This window comes from Pelodiscus sinensis, chromosome 32 (assembly GCF_049634645.1).
Source record: "Pelodiscus sinensis isolate JC-2024 chromosome 32, ASM4963464v1, whole genome shotgun sequence".
Lineage (NCBI taxonomy): Eukaryota > Metazoa > Chordata > Testudines > Trionychidae > Pelodiscus > Pelodiscus sinensis.
This window is the reverse complement of record NC_134742.1, coordinates 675,231-682,344: the sequence shown is the minus strand read 5'-3', so window position 1 is coordinate 682,344 and position 7,114 is coordinate 675,231.

Sequence of the window (7,114 nt, the reverse complement as noted above, 5' to 3'; positions counted from 1 at the left end):
AACTTCGGAGAGACCTGAACAAGCTGGGGAATGGACGACAGGCCAGCACATGAAATCCAGTGTCGATAAAAACAGCTTTTACCAGCAGCACTGCAGGGAGCCTGGGATTCCTCCTGTTTTGAGTGCGCCTGAGAAGGGGAGAAGCTGGGGGGACCCTTAGCCCTGGCGTTCCAGCTATTGCCTAATAAAACCATTGTTTTATATAGCAGTAATAAGATATTCTTTGTCTTATTCTCTATCCCTTTTTTATTGATTCCTAACAGTCTGTTTGCTTTTTTGACTGCCGCTGCACACGGAGTGGACATTTTCAGAGAACTGTCCACAATGACTCCCAGATCTCTCCCTTGCGTAGTTGTAGCTAAATTAGTCCCCATCATATTGTACATCTAGCTGGGATTATTTCTTCCAATGTGCGTTACTTTGCATTTATCCACATGAAATTTCATTTGCCCAATCACATAGTTTGGGGAGATCTTTTTGAAGCTCTTCACAGGCTGCTTTGGTCTTAAGTCTCGAGCAGTTTGGGATCAGCTGCAAATTTCACCACCCCACTGTTTAGCACTTTCTCTAGATCATTTATACGCAGGAGACTGCTGGCAAGGAAGAGGGGGCAGGAATTAAAATGCCTGGGATCCCCAGGCAACTCTGAGCCTTCCCCTAGAGGAAAATAATCAAGACCAGTCCTGTTCTTTAGTATTAAGCCTAAATACAAACTGCTCCGGGTTTGTTAGAGTTGTAACACCTGGCATCCCCTCAGCAGGAAAATATCCCATCACGCACATAACCACTGAACTCGGCCAGCCAATAAATCCAAGCGGCAAAGACAGGCCCATTAGTCACTTAGGACGGCACAACCCTCGACCTCCCCCTTACCCCCTCAACTCTTCCAAATTCAGAGAGGCGGTGAGGTTTTGGTGCAGGGCTGGCCCCCTCTGACCGACTCTGGAGACCGACTGGTCTGTTCTGATTAGAAGGCAGGGAGCCTTGGGGGTACGAGGATGTTGGCTGAGTAAGGAACTCATGCAGTGGGAAGATGCTGGCAGAGGACGAGGGGTTTAAAGACAAAGTAAAAGGACGAGAAGTTCCTGCCACCTACCTTATGAAACCGGGAGAAACGTCTCAGCAATTGCGAAATTGCTCCGTCTTCTCTACGGTCTCCTGGACATGGGCTCTTGTCCAGGGGGTGGGGCTGTCCAGATACTGAGTTAAAGTGATCGTATGAAGCAAAATCGTTTCAGAAAAAAAAAGCATCCGTTGGATCTCAGTCTGGCCTGGGGCAATTTTCTTGTTCAGTGGCTGCAGAATTTGTTCCTGTGCCTGGCAAAGCCAAAGAAGAAAGTGAAAGTGTAAAGCAGAATAAGAGGGTTTGCCAGAAGTTTAAAAAAAAATTGTTTTTTTTTGCTGATCTGTTGCAAAACTGACCATCACAACCAACCACCACTTTTCCCACAGCTCCTGGTCCCCCAGCTCCTCACAGCCTGGACGGGGGGTTAAGGTCTCTCTTGTTATGCTTATAGGAAACACCGGGGATCTTTTTCAGGGAAAAAGGCAGCATACTGCATTTATTGGAAATACCACATGAAAGCAGCATATGAATTCTCTCTCTCACACACACACACACACACACACACACACACACACACACACACACACACACACACACAGGTCCTGCAGATGGTGCGTAGTTACCAGTCTGTTGGGGCTCAAGTCTGTCTTACTAGCCAGGCCAGGCTGACTGAGTGAGGAGTCGGGGTCTGTCGATCACGATACGAGGCTCCTCTGAGGCTTGGCGTGCAGGTCCCAACCCAGAGTGTCCTGGCAAAAGCCCCCACTTCATACATGTCCGTTCCCATTGGAGTCCGTGGGTTTTGCAGTGTCCTGCTGCCTCATCCAGCCTTAGGAGGTGTTTCCCACAGTTATCCTTGGACATCTGTGCTCAGGCTTCTTTATCTCTTCTTAGTGTCTCACCTTCCGGTGTCTCTAGCGCGTGGCTAATCTGCTCAATTCTTCATCCTTCATCCAAAAGTGTCTCAAGTCTTTTGGATGTTCTGGTTTGTCACAAATCATTGGTAGTGTGAATGGCTGGCAGGAGTGATTTAACAGTAAGGGAGCTGAAGAGAGGCCATGCTGAGGTTCAAGTCAGTGCCCCAGAGGATCATGGACTTGTTTATCACGTTGAGAAAAAGGACTGTGTGGGCTGAGGAGACAAAACTGTACAGAAGGAGGCAACATTCCCAGATAAGAAGAATTAGCCAGGGCTGGCCTTACCACGAGCTGAACTGAGGTGGCCACCTCAGGGCCAAACCAGGAGGGGTGAGGGTGGGGGAGCACCACTAAGCCATTGCGGAGAAACTAAATGATTTCTTTGCTTCAGTCTTCACGGCTGAGGACGTTGGGGAGATTCCTGAATCTGCACCATCCTTTGTGGGTGACGAATCTGAGGAACTGTCCCGGATTGAAGTGTCATTAGAGGAGGTTTTGGAACAAATAGAAACACTTAATGTTAACAAATCTCTGGGACCGGACGGCATTCATCCAAGGGTTCTAAAAGAACTCAAATGGGAAATTGCTGAACTATTATCTGTGGTTTGTAACCTATCCTTTAAATCGGCTTCCGTACCTAATGACTGGAAGGTAGCCAACGTGACACCAATATTTAAAAAGGGCTCTAGAGGCGATCCTGGCAATTACAGACCGGTAAGTCTAACTTCTGTACCATGCAAATTAGTCGAAACAATAGTAAAGAATAAAATTGTGAAGCATGTAGAAGAACATAAGTTGTTGGACAAAAGTCAACATGGTTTCTGTAAAGGGAAATCCTGTTTTACTAATCTATTAGAGTTCTTTGAAGGGGTTAACAAACATGCGGACAAGGGGGATCCAGTAGATATAGTATACTTGGATTTTCAGAAAGCCTTTGACAAGGTCCCTCACCAAAGGCTCTTGTGTAAATTACATGGCCATGGGATAAGAGGGAAGGTCCTTCCTTGGACTGAGAACTGGTTAAAAGACAAGAAACAAAGGGTAGAAATAAATGGTAAATTTTCAGAATGGAGAGGGGTAACTAGTGGTGTCTCCCAAAGGTCAGTCCTGGGTCCAATCCTGTTCAACTTATTCATAAATGATCTGGAGAAAGGGGTAAGCAGTGAGGTGGTAAAGTTTGCAGATGATACCAAACTGTTTAGGATAGTCAAGACAGAAGCAGACTGTGAGGGACTCCAAGAAGATCTCACCAAACTGAATGATTGGGCAGCAAAATGGCAAATGAAATGTAATGTGGAGAAGTGTAAAGTAATGCACATCGGGAAAAATAACCCCAACTATCGGGAAAAATAACCCCAATTAGTATGATGGGGGCTAATTTGGCTACGACAAATCAGGAAAGAGATCTTGGAGTGATCGTGGATAGTTCCCTGAAAACTTCCACACAGTGTGCTGCAGTGGTCAAAAAGGCAAATTCGATGTTAGGAATTATTAAGAAAGGGATAGAAAATAAGACACAGAATATCTTACTGCCCCTGTATAAAACTATGGTACGCCCACATCTTGAGTACTGTGTACAGATGTAGTCTCCTCACCTCAAAAAAGATATTTTGGCCTTGGAGAGGGTTCAGAAAAGGGCAACTAAAATGATTAGGGGTTTGGAACGGGTCCCATATGAAGAGAGGTTAAAATGACTGGGACTTTTCAGTTTAGAAAAGAGGAGACTGAGGGGGGATAGGATAGAGGCCTATAAAATCATGAGTGGTGTGGAGAGGGCAGATAAAGAAAAGTTATTTATTAGTTCCCGTAATAGAAGAACTAGAGGACACCAAATGAAATTAATGGGGAGTAGGTTTAAAACTAATAAAAGAAAGTTCTTCTTCACACAGCGTGTAGTCAACTTGTGGAACTCCTTGCCAGAGGAGGATGGGAAGGCTAGGACTATAACAGAGTTTAAAGAGAAGCTACATAATTTCATGGAAGGTAGGTCCATAAAAGGCTATTAGCCAGGGGATAGAAATGGTGTCTCTGGCCTCTGTTTGTCAGAGGCTGGAGAGGGATGGCAGGAGACAAATCACTTGATCATTGTCTTCAGTCCATCCCCTCTGGGGCACCTGGTGCTGGCCACTGTCGGCAGACAGGATACTGGGCTAGATGGACCTTTGGTCTGACCCAGTACGGCCGTTCTTATGTTAGGACCCAGAGTGTAGAACATTGTGTCTGCTGCTGGTGCAGATGTAGGTAGCGGAGCAGTCCCAGGAGAGGAGTAGAACAGGAAGAAGGCAGAATTGAGACCTTTCAACATTTTGGCCCAAGCGGGGGCATGGGGGCATCATTTGAGCTCCCCGCCTTAGGTGCCAAAATGTTGTGGTCCAGCCCTGGAATTAGCAAGGGAGAAACCTGACCAAGGACACTCCGTGGCTTATCACTTGTGGTGAGGCAAGCAGAATTGGGTGGTGTGAACAGGGTGCTTCAAGATTGGTCGTGAACACACCAGCGAGAGAGGAAGGGTGCCACTAATGGACATCCCCCCACCCGGACTGTGTGCAAGCAGTGGATAACATCCCACCTGACCGGCCGCTGCTGAGGGGATACATACCACACCATTTTCACCCCGAGGGGGAGTCCATTGATTCGGCATAGTGGGGTGAAGTGCACGTTGGACTCCCCCCTCAACAAATTAACCAACAGTACCTAGGATTGGCCAGCCCCAGAGGGCGAGTGATGCGTGCGTGAATGAGCTTGTAAGAGTGTGTATTAAAATTGGGTTAAGAATCAGACTGTTAACTATTCAACGTAAACATTATATTTAACCTGCCTTTTCATTGCTAACTACTACATTTAAATATTGCTCTTGAACTGGTCCTGAAGTGCTTAAACTAAAGTTTGTTAAAGCTATATTTTGTCTGCTGTGAATTTATTGTTCCAGACTATGGGGCTGTTGTGTACTCATCACTCATACAACAGTGCCGTCTTGTGACTGAAACAAAAAACAGGACTATGTAGAACTTTAAAGACTAACAAGATAGTTTATTAGGTGATGAGCTTTCATGGGCCAGACCCACTTCCTCAGATAAATTTGCAGAAGAAAATTGGCACGACCATATATACCAAAGGGATACAATAAAAAAAAAGTGAACACACATAAAATTGATAAATCAGATTTTAAAACAGAGGGGATGAGGGGGGAAGGTTAGTGTCTATGAGGTAATGATATTAGAGGTGATAAGTGGGGAAGCTATCTTTGTAATGGGTGAGATAATTAGCATCTTTATTAAGGCCCATATGTAAAGTGTCAAATTTAAGCATGAATGACAGTTCTGAGGCTTCTCTTTGAAGTCTGGAGTTAAAATCTCTTTGAAGCAATATGCATGGTTTAAGGTCATTGAGAGAACGGTCAGTCTGGTTAAAATGGCAAGTAACAGTTTTCTCTCTGTGAAAGAGCCTGATGTCTGTTTTATGTGCATTGATTCTTTGGTGAAGTGTCTGAGAAGTTTGTCCAACGGTCACTTTTGGCCACGATGGAATTCCCTAATTGTGGCGGGGCACTAGATGGAAGACACATCCGCATCTTGGCACATGCCCATCTTGGCAAAGAGTACATAAACTACAAGTGTGCTCCTCTGTGGGGCTGCAGGAGCTGGGGGAGCACAAGAGCCATTTCACCGACCTCCACGTGGGATGGTTGGGAAAGGTCCAAGACACATGCATCTTTAGGAACTCTGGTCTCTTCAGAAAGATGCTCTGACACACATTTTGTCACACTCTTTGACCGTCTCTGTGTGACTCACACACACTGTCTTTTTCTCTGTCACACACAGCCTCTGCCTGTCTTTCTCACATACTTTGCTTTCTCTCTCACACACAAACACATCCTCTCTGTGTCTCTTTCAGACACTGTCTCTGAGGCTGTACCAAGAGTGCAGTGTTCTTCCGGAAAAAGGTAAGCAAATTACGAACTGCAATTTGCGTACCTTTTTCCGTTTATTTTTCAAAAGTGGCTTTTCTGACATTTGGCCCATCTACACCATCTCTTCCTTGTGAAACCAGGTTTACAGGGATGCCAAAAAAATGTGTCTGCTCTTCCAAAAAAAGTTTCAGAAGAGCAGACATGTTCCTTGGACTTGGCCTGGGTCTCCCTCTCTTTCACACACACAGTCTGAGTCACACGCACACAGACACACACACACACTTTCTCTTCATCTCCATCTCTCTCACATTTTTTTGTCACAGAGGCTGTGACTCGCCACACATTCTGCATGTCTCACACATACACAAACCCGCAGTGTCTGAGTCACTCACACACTTTGATACACACACACACCATCTCTCTGTGTGTCTCGCTCAGTCTCTCTCACTCACACAAACTTTGTGTCTTTTTCTTACACAAATACACAGTCTCTGTGTCTCTTTCACACAGGCTCTGAGTCACTCTCCCACACACCAGCTTTGTGTGTGTGTGTCTTTCTTCCACACACACTGTCTCTGTGTGTCTCTCACACATACATTCACTCTGTTTCTTTTTCTCTGAAAAACACATTGAGTGTGTCTCTCTCATACACTATCACACCCTGTCTCTTGCACACACACACGTTCTTTGTCTAACAAACAGAGTCTGTGTTTCACTTTCTTTCTCACACACAGTCACACATACATATTCTGCTACTTAGCCAGTCGGTCCCCAGCCTGTAACAATGCTCGGGATTCTTCTGTCCCAAGTGTAGGACTCTGCACTTGTCCTTGTTGAACCCCATCAGATTGGTCCTGTCCTCCAATTTATCTAGATCAATTTGGACCCTATCCCTACCATCCAACATAGCTACCTCTCCCCCTAGCTCAGTGTCATCCACAAACTTGCTGTGGGTGCAACCCATCCTCTCATCCAGGTCATTAATAAAGATGTTGAACAAAACCAGACCTAGAACTGATCCTTGGGGCACTCCACTAGAAACCGACCGCCAACCAGACATCGAGCCATTGATCACTACCCGTTGGGCCCAACAACCTAGCCAGTTTTCTATCCATCTTACAGTCCATTTATCCAATCCATACTCCCTTAACTTGCTGGCTAGAATACTGTGGGAGAGCCTATCAAAAGCTTTGGTGAATTCAAGGTCTATCACATCCACCA